Source organism: Rutidosis leptorrhynchoides, chromosome 7 (genome assembly GCF_046630445.1).
Source record: "Rutidosis leptorrhynchoides isolate AG116_Rl617_1_P2 chromosome 7, CSIRO_AGI_Rlap_v1, whole genome shotgun sequence".
Lineage (NCBI taxonomy): Eukaryota > Viridiplantae > Streptophyta > Magnoliopsida > Asterales > Asteraceae > Rutidosis > Rutidosis leptorrhynchoides.
The window spans coordinates 158,447,121-158,464,431 of NC_092339.1; positions in this window are offsets into that span (position 1 = coordinate 158,447,121).

A 17,311-nucleotide genomic window follows, 5' to 3' on the forward strand; every position below is an offset into this window, starting at 1 on the left:
AGTCATTCGTGACATATTTCAAAAGACGTTGCATTCGAGTCGTTGAGTTCATCAAGATTATTATTAAGTCAATTATAGTAAGATATATTATGAAATGGTATGCATGTCATCAACCTTAGATGTAATGAAATATTGTCTTTTCAAAAACGAATGCAATGTTTGTAAAATGTATCATATAGAGGTCAAGTACCTCGCGATGTAATCAACTGTTGTGAATCGTTTATAATCGATATGGACTTCGTCCGGATGGATTAGGACGGGTCTCTATAGTTGGTATCAGAGCGGTGGTCTTAGCGAACCAGGTCTTGCATTAGTATGTCTAACTGATAGTCGTTAGGATGCTTTAGTGAGTCTGGACTTCGACCGTGTCTGCATGTCAAAAGTTTTGCTTATCATTTTTATCAGAAATCATCTGTTTATCATCCTTAGGAAATTACCTGGTTATCATTCTTAGTCTAGACACATCTTACTGCAATGATTGCATGAATAGTGTATAGACAAAATTCGTATCTTAGCGTATCTGCTAATTCATATCTTAGCATATATGTTATTGTTATCTTTGCCTGACAGCTTCCGTAGATTCCTCCGTAACTTATGGGATTTTAGTATTATATATGCATATGTAAATTATGTATTGCAGGGTACTAATCTATATCCTATAATCTATTTCTTATCAAAAATCCTTTATCTGATCGTACGGGATGAATCCCTCAACCAGTTCGAGTCCCTCAGATTTCGATAGCTATTCTGATAGTTATTCCGACAGCTATTCCGACATGGATATTCACCTAAGCTCCGAAAGCGGTGTCACCAGAATGAATCAATCAAACAGCCATCCCCAATTCATTTGATGGGTTCGTAGTCTACTTAATCATCGGAAACAAAAAGAAGGTGATCCTTTCCATCAACCAAATTCACCTATTGGCGAAGAACCTGAAGCACTTACCAGTGAACCAGTCCGAAATATCATTTTCACCCTCATTTCCCGAATATCTCATCATGATTACATAATATCTTAGATTCTAAACCTAAGTCATTCACTCGTTCCGACTGACAATCATCTAGGAATAATAGGAGAAGTCAACGAACTTCGCGCTAGAGTAATCAATCTGGAGAATATGGTACAAAATGTACCAGCTTCAGCAACATTACCGGCACCAACAGTACCATCAGTAACAGCACCAGTACCATCAACAATCCATGCCTCAACATCTCATCCTATACCTCGAGCATAATCATCATTCTACATGACATTCTATATCATTTATCTTTGTTCAACATGCGATTATGTAATCTTTAATATTTTAGAGATTATGTATTCTAGTCTAACAGTAAATCAAATGAGATTAATATTATATTAACTCATTAAATCCATGATTACATCTGAAGAAAATATATATGGAAGTATATTTTCATAAAGATTGTAATTAAAAATTCTTTTGTACAAACTGTTAATGGTGAAAATATTTTAACGGGTAGGTAATACCCGAGGAATATTTAGATTTCACATTAATAAGTTAAATTGTACATTCTTCGAATCTGATTTAACATTCATTTACTATCCTACTTACATCCACAAATATACGAATCTGTTCACCACAAAATAACCATTTTCATTCAATTTCATAATTGGATTTTGATTTATCAGAATCCAACAAGTGGCATAATGAAGAACACATTTGACGAAAAAAAAAATTTGATAGAAACAAACAAATTAATTACGAATTTTTTTTTAAGAATCCACGCTAACTTTTTCCAGCTAACTGTTCCTAGCTAACTGTTAACTTCTTATTACATTTTAATTATCGCAATTTATTTTATCGTAATTTTAATTCTCGCAATTTTATTTATCATCATTTAATTTCTGTTATTTATTTTACGCACTTTAAATATTGGGGCACGTATACACGGTTTTGACATATCATATCGACGCATATATATATATATATATATATATATATATATATATATATATATATATATATATATATATATATATATATATATATATGTATATATATATATTATTTGGAATCACCATAGACACTCTATATGCTGTAATGTTAGAGTTCGCTATACATGGTTGAGGTTGATTCTATAATAATATATATACTTTGAGTTGTGATCGAGTCTGAGACGAATACGGGTCACGATACGTATTAATTAATTCGAATATTATATATTAAACTATATATGAATTATTGGACTGTCAACTGTGGACTATCGACTATGGACTAATAACATTGGACAATTAAAATGAATTAAAATATTGATTATAACATATGAAACTAAACAATTCTTTAAGTTTGCCACTTGATTTCATCTCAAACCTCATTTGTATCTTGACGATTACAATCCGAGTTCAAACCTTTCATAATTCTTGAAAGCACCTAAATCGAGAGGATGAACCAACCGCACTTCATCTACGGAAGAAAAGATCGATGCATATAGTTATGCACCTGGAAACTCTCGAAAACTGAGTAAACATTTAACACGTAGTTGTGCTAATTACTTAGTGTTATTATTACCCAAAATAACTTGATAATCCCTTTTCAAAGTAGCGAATCTTGTCACAGCTCCAGCACGACAACTTTGACTTTTCGTTCGAAATAACCTTATTATAACCTTGATATATATGCGTGCTCTTTTATTGTTACCAGGGAACCTTTCATATTCTACCATATTACCAGCAGACGTACCAGCAATCTCGTTGCTTCTTGTTTTAAATCTCTCCGATAAATCATTATATTTATTCATTGAAACCTTATCATATACTCATCCGTATCTTGTAACGAGAACTGCCATACCAATTATCGGGAGTCAGCAATCAGTACTTTGAAAACGCACAGCATATCTACATCAACAGTTTTATGTATGACATTTATCTCTTAGAATTATGATCTTTCATTCTGAAATTCTGAAAAGCGCTCAGTCTACAAATCAATACTCTGAATATTGAAAAAGCTGAATGAAGCAGCAGAAACTGTAGACAACTGCAAACGGCCTTAATCATCGGAAGTTTGATGATAAAGAATAGTATGTTGGAAAAGCTCAGAAAAGTTGGAACTGGAAAACGGATTGAGCTAACCACGAAGGAGAACAAGGACAAATACAAGGACCATACCATATATTCAAAGAATCCAGGTAATTCTAGATCCGATAAAACCTTCAACAAGTATCTTGCTCCGAAGTCATGTTAAAATCTTGCGGAAAATCTTTCTTCATCAACCATCGAACTTAGAAATTCCAAAATATCATCATAAATATCCTCGATATTTCTGAAGATATTTTTTTAAATATTCTCGTCCGATATTAATTATCTCTTCGTGCTATCAGTGTTACATCATATAGAAACTGTTAGTTTCTATATTCTATAAACTTTCGAGCTTAAAATATGAATGTTATTGAAGTAATGTTGGGAACTGATGCATGAGTTAGTATAATATAATGACACTTGATCAACATGATTATATTATAGTAAGTCATGCTGAGTTTCTAAAATGGAAACGTGATGATTCACAGATCATAACGTCATCATGTGCCACGTTACACGACTCTTACATTCCGTTTAATCTATAAACATATCAAGAACATGTTTTCTTGATAGTCCTATCTTTTCCTTGAATTCTGGTAATTTGACAAGTCAGATTGTGCTATTACCATTTTCTTTCTAGAACATTAACAGTGATCATTCTGAAATTTATATCTGCGAATTCTGGACTATTACAAGAGATGCCTAACCGCAAGAAGAAGAAACGAAGGGACAAAGCTCCAAAATAGAAATTGGAGTATAAATCGTAGCAAATGGGAGGGAGTATTAACTGTGGATGACAATGATTATAGAAAACAGAAATAGGGACATTGAAAAATAAGGGGAGATACAAAGCCCGATAACAACGTATAAATTACAAACCGTAAATATCAATGTTTATCGCAACATAAAGACACGAGAGAATTAAAAGCACTATAACCCCAAGAGCAAAATAGAAGTAAGCAGATTCCTCTGGTGGAAGATGGAAAAGGAGAATGATTGTTGCAATAGTAAGGATAAGGATAAGGATCAGAACTGGATTAAGCACTTTCATAAACTTTTGAATTTGAGAATTGGGTATGGGAATGGTAAAAGTAACGGAACGGAAGAAATTAATTTATAGAGAAATATCTGATAGTGAAAATCAAGGCAGATCTCCGCATTTAATTAGAAATATCCTAAATTCCTGATTTGCCGAAGAATCAAATCTTTTAGATTTCGAAGATTTTCTTTAAATCCCTTGAATTCCGGAATTCAACCAAGACAACATCAAAAGTTAAGACGCACTTTATTTTATAAATTCAACCATGACTAGTAAAAGTTATGACGAAACTTTATTTTCTCATTTCACTCTTTTGTGATAGCTTCACTTGTACTCTTCGAGTAGTCGAATTATCTTATCCATATTACTTAACAGTAATAAAACTCTATTTATCAGCTCGTATTCGTCATGAAAACATTTTTATTGTTAACCGTGACCACCCCACTCAAATTTCGGGACGAAATTTCTTTAACGGGTAGGTACTGTGATGACCCGGAAATTTCCGACCAAATTTAAACTTAATCTTTATATGAAATCGACACGATAAGCAAAATCTGTAATGTTGAGTCTCAAAATTTTTGAATTATTTCAAGAAATCATTTGACCTTTGACTATTCCTGATGATTCACGAACAATTAAAGTAAAAATACATAAATATATATAACATTAATATATTAAGTTACAAGTTTAGATATAGTGTTATAACAATATCATTATTACATTCATCATTATTAATAGTAATATTAATATTAAAATTTGTATTATTAATATTGTATATATATGTATAAAAAGTGAAATATATATATATAACATGTCATTACTAGTAGTAACTATTATCATTAATAATCATTATTATTAAAAATATCATTAATATTATAATCATGATATATATATTTTTTTTAAAGATTAGTGTTATTGTTATTATGTCATTATTATTATTAATAATTATTTATATTATTATTAGAAAACACATATAATCCGTGAGTTGATTTATCAATTAAAGGTACTGTGATTGTTTTTCACTATCTTATTTTTATATAGATTCATATACACTCATAACATGCTAAATCTAGCCATCGTCAAACACAAACCACTTGATAATGTCTCTTACTACTAGATTGTTCTTCTTAAAACCATTAACCATACCACCATCATCTACATCCGATCACCATCACAAATCCCTTTCTCCACCATCGACCATCATTAACCACAACACCTTTTATTTTTTGTTTTGCTACTACTCGATCAATGGCCTTCGAAACTCACTTGTGTGATAACAACAAGAACCAACACAACATATCAAGAGACATAAGTTTTAAGAACACCGACACCTCATTAAATCCATCAATCACCTTTATAAACCGAATACAACCACCTTTTCACCACCTTTGTTTATGTTTTATGATTACGTTAATAATAATGAACGGAAAACCTTGAGCTGCTACCATTATCGAATACTATAATCCACGGTAAATAAACAAGGACCCAAGATAAATTGCTGAAGCATACTATTTGGATCTATAGTTCGATCAAAGCCAAAAACACAAAACCCTTCTAGTTTATTTGTTATTTTTTTTCTATCTTCAACACAATACCGAACCCACCGGATCAGTTTACTCTCCGATCACCTCCAAACACCATAAGACTGAGAAACACATAATCACCGCATCTACTAACCCATTTTCTACTTAGGTCGTCAAATAGCCACATGAAACCAAGACCCAACTCTCTATCATTATTAACTATTGCTACGGCTGCCAAGTTGTTTTCTGTTATATGCTGATAAAACCACCATTGTAGAACATCTAACTGATGCAGCTATTATAAAGGTCTGTTTAAACCATCCCTTTTTGATTTTTCTTTGTCAAAACCCACTTGCGATTAAACAAACAATACAGATATGGGTGTGTGTTTGTTCTTCACTTATTGGCCGACCAAGTCTTCCTTTAAGGGACGTTTAATATTTTTTTCTTCTCACCGACAGTCAATTGCATAATTCATCTATCAACTTGTATCATGGGACCCCATCGAGCATTTAAAAATTACAATAGGCTATCGGGCTAGAAGAACTATTACGTTTGAACCAAGCTAAGAAACCACCATCAAAGCAATTATGTTACTGTTCTTGTCGTCTGTTGCAACCAAGATCAAACATCATTGATTTAATTGTTGTTGTTTATTGTTGCAAACTACTTCTGTTCTGTTTAAAAAGCCAAACCAAAAACCATCTCCTAAATCCACCCTTTATGTGATGATAGCTTAAGTGATCATGATGATATGTTTTACGATGTAGAAAGTGATATTTATGGATGCTTTCTGTTTCGGTTCAATGGTAATAACAAAAGGTATCAAAAAGTTTTGTCAAGTTGAAAATAAATATTACTTTACAGTACTAGCAAATTTGAATTATACAATGGCATAGTGGCTGACCATTTGGACACATATATATGGCGTGTAAAATTTTTTTTTTTTTTTTTTTATACATGATAAGAGTTAAGATTATTTGGATGATGAGTATGTTGTTTTTCATTTGGAGGAACCCCACAGCTGCACTATTCCGGCTTTTTGCTTTCTTAATTCACATCCCAATCAAATAAGGGTGGGGCTTCATGATCAATTTGAATAACGGGCCTTCCTAAAACCTACTCTATTTAACATCTTGATTCCACTGTTTCGGTTCTATGATGATGATGATATATATTAATGTTATGGGTGATGGGCGAGGATGATTATGATATTCGATCATTGGTGATACATGATTTTTGATAATAATAACGATGATACAATGAGGGTGTGATGGTAACGACATGGTTCGAATAGGATACATAAAATAATAAATTGTTTGATGAAGAAAGGGATGAAATAGCAGATTAATGTTTGTGGTGTTTCGGTTTAGTATGAGGTCGCGGGTTCGAGCCCCAAGAGTGGCTATTTTTTTAGGAAGCTTTTACAATCTCTTAAAGGTAGCATTTATATTCATTATTATTACTATTACTATTATTATTGTTATTATTATCATTAAAAAGAAGTATTAGGATTACTATCATTACTATTGTTATTATTAATAACATTATTATTAGTATTATCATTAAATATTATTATTATTACTATTATTACTAAAGGTATCATTATTTTTAAATTGATCATTTTATTAAAATTAGTACTATTATTAAAACTAACATCCTTATCAAAATTATCTTGTTTTATCATGATTATTATCATAATTAATATTATTTTTATTATTATTACTATTAGTATTACTAAAATATCAAATAAAGATTTTTCTATATAAAGAATATATTATTAACATAAAACATAACTATATTGAGATTTTTGTAATAAATACTAGTTATCTATTTAATGTATATAAAAATAAATATATCTAATTAAGTTATTAATGGAACATTTAATTTATTAAAATAACAACTATATCAATAATGATATGTAAATTTGTTGATTACCAGTATATGTGTTAATCTATATAGTATTGATATAGGTTCGTGAATCCGAGGTCAACCCTACACTTATTAAATGACGTCATATGTATTTTTACTACAAGATATAGTATGGTGAGTTCATTTGCTCCATTTTTACTCATTACATTTTTGGGCTGAGAATACATGCAATGTTTAAATAACTGTTTTTGCAATATTTATATGCGCGAGTTCATTTGATTCCCTTTTACTCTTTACATTTTTGGGAATGAGAATACATGCGCTGTTTTTACAACTGCTTTATTAAATGCTTTTGAAATATATTTTGAACTGCAAATACATGAAATGCTTTTATAAATGTTTCACGAGATAGACACAAACAAAACATTCCTCGAATGAATTATTATGCAGACAGAAGTTCTGCGGATTATTGTTGAATTATGTGGACATGATAATTGCCACCATTGAATTATGTGGACATGATAATTGTCACCATTGAATTATGTGGACATGATAATTGCCACCATTGAATTATGTGGACATGATAATTGCCACCAATTGATATGAATGCTATGTATCGAGAGAATGATTTTATACACAGGTTATGTGTATGTTATTTTGTGCACAAGATATGTGTACGGTTACTAAGATTTATGAAAAATGGTTTCGTACACAAGAAAGGTGTACTGTATTTAAAAGATATCGCATGTACATTACAGGTGGGTATAGGATTCGGGCTCATTTGTACCATGCAGGATTTAAATCTTGTGGTCTATTAAAATGATGAATTTTATTGTTTATGATAAACCTATTAACTCACCAACCTTTTGGTTGACACTTTAAAGCATGTTTATTCTCAGGTATGAATGAAATCTTCCGCTGTGCTTTTGCTCATCTTAGAGATATTAATTGGAGTCATTCGTGACATATTTCAAAAGACGTTGCATTCGAGTCGTTGAGTTCATCAAGATTATTATTAAGTCAATTATAGTAAGATATATTATGAAATGGTATGCATGTCATCAACCTTAGATGTAATGAAATATTGTCTTTTCAAAAACGAATGCAATGTTTGTAAAATGTATCATATAGAGGTCAAGTACCTCGCGATGTAATCAAATGTTGTGAATCGTTTATAATCGATATGGACTTCATCCGGATGGATTAGGACGGGTCTCTACAATGATGAGTCCCTAAGGGGGGGTGAATGTAACACCCTAGGCAAATCCCACATCGCCCACGGACATGAGTGATCATGGGATTATAAGGTAATACTCACGCTTAAATGACACAAAGCGTTTTGGGACCACAAGGCTGAGCAGGTGTGCGAGTACGTTGTGGTTAAGCATGCTCGGAAGAGAGCATTACCAGGATGGGTGACCTCCTGGGAAAGTGCTTCTCGTGTGTGGTCGCCAAGAAAAATCCGTGCGCCTGCGGGCAAAGTGGACAATATTGTGGTCATGTTAAGCTGGGGTGTTACACCTGGGCTTCTGGAAAAGTTTATTTCCAGATAGTTCGGTTCGATTAGATGACTTTTCATTTAAGACTCGTCTTAATCCGATATACGGTTTAGGATTTATAGCCTTCCGAAAGTCACTACGCCCTTGTAACGACGTGCTGAAAAAATCTGACCTACTTGCGCTTGAACCGTCGCCACGGTCAAACGACATCGAGTTAGGTTCTGAAAATTGGATAGCGGTTAGCGGACTCATATACGGAGCCTTGGCCACTGACCGTGCATCATTTTAGTTTGTATATAGGTCGTACCAGCTGAACGAAGTCAGCCTTTGTTTCGATCTCTATTCTTGATTGAAAACTTACTTTACTTTTTACGTATTATGATGATGAATGATGATACTTAAGACTTAACTTACGTACTTTTAAACCCTTTGGAACGATTTACTGACTTAGTGACTTTTGACTTAGGTTGAGGACTGATGTGTGCGAGGTGTAGTACGAAATAGATTATATTTTACTACGAAATACTATTAAATACGATACAATTTTACACAAGTTATTTAATTATTTATAGAATGGATATACCCAAACCTTGCTACAACACTTATAGGCAGTGTACCTAATCATAGAGTAGTGTAGTTTTTAGTAAGTCCGATTCGTTCCACAGGAAACTCACTAAGTTTAACGCTATATTTATTTTAAACTATATTTGTGTATATATATATATATATATATATATATATATATATATATATATATATATATATATATATATATATATATATAATTAGTATTATTATTATTATTATAAAAAAAGGGGGGGGGGGTTACCGTTTATTGACCGGTTTGTCGATTTTAAAACTTAAGTCGTAATTAAAACCTAATGTAAAATATTAAATATAAATATGACTTAATTTAAAGCGTAAAGTAAATGACGATAAATAAAAATGCGATAATTAAAAGTATGATAATTTAAAGTACGATAAATAAAATGACGATAAATAAAAGTTCCATGAGATATAAAATAAAGAAATTATGCTTATTTAAACTTCCATAATCATGATGTTCGACGTGTTGATTTTAATTTATTACCATGGGTTAATTGTCCTTTGTCCTGGTTTATTTGATACGTCCATCTGGTTTTTGTCCATAACAGTCCATCAGTCATAAATATAAAGTGCGAGTGTCCTCGTCAAATTACCCTTATACCCGAAGTCAAATATTCCAACTAATTTGGGACATAAACTGTAACAAGGTCTTAATACTTTGTTAATGATTATACCAGGTTATCGACTGTGTATAATCCAAGGTTCTAATACGTTGTTAACAATTACACCAAGTGTCCTTGTATGTAATCCACCCCTGTTTTAATGAGCCCGTTGACTATTAATCCATCCCCGTGTCCGGTCAAATGAACGATTATTAGTAATTATAAATATCCCGCCCATCGTGTCCGATCGAGTGTATGTGGTTATTTATAAATACATCAAATTGTAAATTTCTATATTAAATTAACTAACTATCATTCAGTTAAACAAATATAAAACCCATCAATAGTCCATAGTCCAATTTCCACAAGTGTCGGTCTTTTGTCCAAACCCCAATTATGGTCCAAAGCCCAATTACCCAGTCTTATTATTTAGTCCAACATCATGATTACTTCGGCTTAAATAAACATAATAATAACTTAGCTACGAGACATTAATTTAAAAAGGTTGAACATAACGTACAATGATTATTTATCGCGTAGTGTTACACGGACAGAATTTCGACTTACAAACTTAAAACATTCGCCACTATAACCTTATTATTATTAACTTAATATTAAAATTATAATTATAAAATATAAATATAAATATATATCAGAGAGTGAGAGAGATAGTTGATAAAAGGTGTACACAAACTCGCAGAAAAAGTTCCAATTTATAGGACTTGGGCTGCTACAGTACTCCATGCGATCGCATGGATTTTGGCCTTCCTGGCCATGCGATCGCATGGATCCCTTTTACAGCTCAGGTACTTTTGTTTTTTTATTTGCGGACGGTTTTTAATATAAATATAATATATAAATAATTTATAGAATTATTTATATATTATATTATATTCATGTGCATAGTTGACTTGTAATTTTAGCTCCGTTGCATCGCGCGTTGATAGTTGGTTCATGTCCCGGTTTCAGATTTTCGAACGTCCTTGCGTACTATTTAATATCTTGTACTTTGCGTTTTGCGGCTCGTACTCTTGTAACTTTTAGACGTTTCTCATCAATAAATTGAACCACTTGGATTGTATTTTGTACTTTTGAGCTTTTTGGTCGTTTGCGTCTTCAAATCATCGAATCTGTCTTTTGTCTTCACCTTTTATTATTTAAACGAATATCACTTGTAAATAGAACAATTGCAACTAAAAGCTTGTCTTTCTTGAAGGATAATGCTATGAAATATATGTTCATTTTTAGCATTATCAAATATTCCCACATTTGAGCGTTGCTTGTCCTCAAGCAATATAGAACTTGAATAACAACTTTACTAGAATCAATTCTTTATTCTTCACACTTTGTACATCAGTGATTTTAATACGGCGGTATGAACAATGATAGTAACGATGTGGCCTACAGTCCCACATGACTATAAAAATTTAGATCCTTCAGGAAATTGGATCTTTATGAAAACATTTGATCTTTTGAAAATTTAATCTAGCTTTTACCCTAGATAAGTTTTCCGGAATAACCCTTCATCGGCGTTTGCAAAATGTTTTTGTGGGTTTTGTGGATTTCAGATTTGAAAATTTTAGCTCAAAACTTATGGTTTTGTGTCACCCACTTGCTAACCTTGTATTAGGAAAGCAACACGTCCAGTTTACTTGCTCCATATATTACCTTTTGGTAAACTACCGTCCGGTTGTAAAGGAAAGCGTTGAACAAGCAACTGTTAAGGCAATGTCTAATGACATGCTTTTGATTATGGTCTATATCGTGTTGGATACAATTACTATCCTTTGTAGGAGCAATAGTAAAGATCACCCTATAGTTTTTCGGTCTGGCACAAGGTCATGTCTTCGACCATGCTATGCAACCACCGTTCTTACGGTTGACACCCGATTTGGTTCAGGTGACCTAATGAATTCTAGTGAATTCTCAGGATTTTACATTCAATGGTAATGAACGCATTGAAAATGGGATTTCAAAAAACAAATCGGTTTGTAATTTTGATAAAAATATTTTCTCGTTCAAGCTCGAGTTTAGATATCATCGAATTCCATGAGTTTGTAATTCTCAATCTCTAAGGTCAATCTCAAGGATTGAGTAATATCAGGTTTAAATGATGATTTTTGATCTTTTAAGGAGATTATCCTTTCTGGAGATCTGATTCATTAGTCTTATTGAAATGTCCCGTTCATATTGATTATAAACGTTCCATATTAATTGATTTCGTTGCGAGGTTTTGACCTCTATATGAGATGTTTTTCAAAGACTGCATTCATTTTTAAAACAACCATAACCTTTGTTTTATCAATAAAGGTTTTAAAAGCATTACGTAGATTATCAAATAATGATAATCAAAAATATACTTTTTACACACGACCATTACATAATGGTTTACAATAGAAATATATTACATCGACATATGTTTCTTGAATGCAGTTTTTGCATAATATCATACAAACATGGACTCCAAATCTTGTCCTTATTTTAGTATGCAACAGCGGAAGCTCTTAGTATTCACCTGAGAATAAACATGCTTTAAACGTCAACAAAAATGTTGGTGAGTTATAGGTTTAACCTATATATATCAAATCGTAACAATAGATCACAAGATTTCATATTTCAATATACATCCCATACATAGAGATAAAAATCATTCATATGGTGAACACCTGGTAACCGACATTAACAAGATGCATATATAAGAATATCCCCATCATTCCGGGACACCCTTCGGATATGATATAAATTTCGAAGTACTAAAGCATCCGATACTTTGGATGGGGTTTGTTAGGCCCAATAGATCTATCTTAAGGATTCGCGTCAATTAGGGTGTCTGTTCCCTTATTCTTAGATTACCAGACTTAATAAAAAGGGGCATATTCGATTTCGATAATTCAACCATAGAATGTAGTTTCACGTACTTGTGTCTATTTTGTAAATCATTTATAAAACCTGCATGTATTCTCATCCCAAAAATATTAGATTTTAAAAGTGGGACTATAACTCACTTTCACAGATTTTTACTTCGTCAGGAAGTAAGACTTGGCCACTAGTTGATTCACAAACCTATAACCAATATGTACATATATATCAAAGTATATTCAAAATATATTTACAACACTTTTAATACATTTTGATGTTTTAAGTTTATTAAGTCAGCTGTCCTCGTTAGTAACCTACAACTAGTTCTTCAACGTTAGATGTACAGAAAAAAATTGATATATATTATCTTGAATCAATCCACGACCCAGTGTATACACATCTCAGGCTAGATCACAACTCAAAGTATATATAGTTTTGGAATCAACCTCAACCCTGTATAGGTAACTCCCACATTACTGCATATAGAGTGTCTATGGTTGTTCCAAATAATATATACACATGGGTCGATATGATATGTAAAAACATTTGCATACGTATCTATGGTATCCCAAGATTACATAATATATTAGAATACATGTATAATACAATATAAGTTAGCAAGGATATGATTAATATAGATTTGTTACCAATTTTCACGTTGCTACAACAAGAAAAATTATCCAATCTTATTTTACCCATAACTTCTTCATTTTAAATCCATTTTGAGTGAATCAAATTGCTATGGTTTCATATTGAACTCTATTTTATGAATCTTAACAGAAAAAGTATAGGTTTATAGTTTTAAATATAAGTTACAAGTCGTTTTTGTAAAGGTAGTCATTTCAGTTGAAAGAACGACGTCTAGATGACCATTTTAGAAAACATACTTCCACTTTGAGTTTAACCATGATTTTTGGATATAGTTTCATGTTCATAAGAAAAATCATTTTCCCAGAAGAACAACTTTTAAATCAAAGTTTATCATAGTTTTTAATTAACTAACCCAAAACAGCCCGCGGTGTTACTACAACGGCGTATGTCCGGTTTTACAGTGTTCTTCGTGTTTCCAGGTTTTAAATCTTTAAGTTAGCATATAATATAGATATAGAACATGTGTTTAGTTGATTTTAAAAGTCAAGTTAGAAGGATTAACTTTTATTTGCGAACAAGTTTAGAATTAACTAAACTATGTTCTAGTAGTGATTACAAGTTTAAACCTTCGAATAAGATAGCTTTATATGTATGAATCGAATGATGTTATGAACATCATTACTACCTCAAGTTTTCTGGATAAAGCTACTAGAAATGAGAAAAATGGATCTAGCTTCAAAGGATCCTTGGATGGCTTGAAAGTTCTTGAAGCAGAATCATGACACGAAAACAAGTTCAAGTAAGATTTCCACTCGAAATAAGATTGTTATAGTTATAGAAATTGAATCAAAGTTTGAATATGAGTATTACCTTGTATTAGAAAGATATCTTACTGTAAATAATAAAGATTTCTTGAGGTTGGATGATCACTCTACTAGATTGGAAGTAAGCTAGCAAACTTGGAAGCATTCTTGATTTTATGAAACTAGAACTTGTAGAATTTATGAAGAACACTTAGAACTTGAAGATAGTGATGGAATTCAACACAACAATAAGTTCATAATGTTTATATAATCACAAAACCAATTTTATGAGTGTAAAGTCAAGCGGAAGCATTATTTCATTTATAAACAAGTGTTTATGTTAAACCATTTTGATTGAATTCCATGTTAATATCAAGTCTTTAAAGATATGTTTACAAATAAGATGAGAAGATAAGAAATGTTCCTCCTCAAGCTAGTTGAGGGTCGTTTTCTTAGTTGCAAGAAGATGGTGAAGATGATGTTGATTAATGGAGCTACAAAGCAATGAAACCTCAAGAGATAATACCTCAAACTCTTCACCAACACCTTATGCAATAGTTAGGATTTTATGACACTAGAATTAGCTTGCAAAAAAAAGAAATGAACTCTCTTTCCCTCAAGAAAGCTCACGGCAGCAGCAAGGCAGAATCAAGGCTGTGCAGTTTTTTTTTCAAGTAAAAGATGTGTATGGCATGTGTGTTGAAGTCCCAAGAGAGCTAGGCATGTGTATGTAGATATATGGGAAAACCAAGTAGTCAAAAGCATGAGTTCATGAACCCAATGCCCCCATCTCCCATGCCACATTCCCCTTTTTTTATAAAATAGTTTTTATAAAACTAATTTTATAAAACCCTTCTCTTTTATAAACTTCCATGACATTATTATTAATCATGTACATATTTATTTATAAAACCAATTTTATAAAATGTGACATAACTAAGTTTAATTATTTAACCTATAAATAATTAAATCCATATAATATAAATCATTCCATAATTTATATATATATGTGTACACATCAAGTAGTATTTCAGAAAACCATTTTTCTTAAAGTTCAAGTGTCGCGTATCTGATCAATGATTCAATCGTTAAGATCAAATATGAATGAGGTGTCGGTAAGTTTGTTATTGGGTATGACCCGACTTGGATCATAACATTTTAGCCACATTAATTTAATATATCTCTCGGGCATACGAAATACCTTCAATCTCCCACTTGTACGAGAAACATAAGAAATTAATGCAAGCGATGGATACCACCTAACGACCGTCCATCACCCCCAATATGTTATGACTTTGTGCCATTCAATAACATCATCCCTTTCGAGTTCCCATCTCGAATATGAATAGGTGAATCTTTCATTATATCCTTTCGTCCTAGATGTCATGTTAAATCCAAGAGACACAGAGCGATCACTCTCTTTTAGATTTAACTTTATCAGGCCTTAGACATCTGACTCTCAACGAATAAGAGGGACAAATTCCATCTTGACTACATACGTCCTAAATATGTACCTTGCATTATGCCTGAGCTCTTCCTTGTGAACTACCATATTTCAGAATAGCGAAGGAAAGAATCAAGGTACAATACTTGGTAAATATCCGAACCCAATATGTATCTCAGGTCAGAGGATACAATGATATTCGCCTTTACTCAAGATTACATGTGATCAACCACAAAGGCTCCATTTAGTAAGTCTTGAGGGTGGGTCTTCCAATATTTGTATCCTATAAATATCTATGAACCTTGGTTGCATCCTTGCACCACATTCATCCCGTGAATGTATATCAATCTGAGTTCATAATAGTTTAAACCTCACATTTGCTCCCACAAATGTGATCGACTACGAAATTTAGAATAATTACTTATTCATGGATAAAATATGCAAAATAGGAACATAACTCAAAATAAATTAATACCATAATTATATTAATGAGTTTGAATAATTTCATCCGTTACAATACTTAAAACAGATCATGACCAATCACTAGAATATCGAAGCCCTAATGCACAAACATGTCCTGCATATTTTGATCCATGTAAGAGCTTCGTGAGAGGATCCGCTATATTAAGATCTGTGTGAACTTTGCGAATACATATCTCTCCCTTTTCAACTTCATCCCTTATGTAGTTGAATCTCCGCTCAATGTGACGGGTCTTTTTGTGAGCACGAGGTTCCTTGATTTGAGCAATCGCACCCTCGTTGTCACAAAAGATCTCAAGAGGTTCCTGAATGGAAGGGACTACTCCTAAGTCGTCGATGAATTTCTTCATCCATGCAGCTTCCTGAGCTGCCAATGATGCGGCGATGTACTCCGACTCTGTAGTGGATAAAGCAACAACATCCTGTTTTGAACTCTTCCAAGAGACTGCACCTCCATTTAACGTGAAGAAATAACCGGATTGTGATCGAGAATCATCTCGATCAGTTTGGAAACTCGCGTCTACGTAACCTTTTACAGCGAGTTCCTCCTCACCAGACCCATATATTAGAAACATATCCTTAGTCCTCCTAAGGTATTTCAATATACTTTTAACAGCAATCCAATGACTGTTTCCTGGGTTATTCTGGTATCTACTTGTCAGGCTAAGAGCGAATGACACATCCGGTGTAGTGCATATCATTGCATACATGATTGACCCAATAACAGATGCGTACGGGACTTTCTTCATTCTCTCTTGTTCATCTTTCGTGGTAGGACACTGAGATGAACTGAGAGGCGTTCCTCTTTGAATAGGTACCAAACCTTTCTTAGAGTTTACCATCTTGAACCTTTTCAAGATCTTTTCAATGTATGCACTTTGATTCAAACCTATCAGTTTCTTGGATCTATCCCTGTAGATCCCAATCCCCAAAATGTATTGTGCTTCTCCAAGATCCTT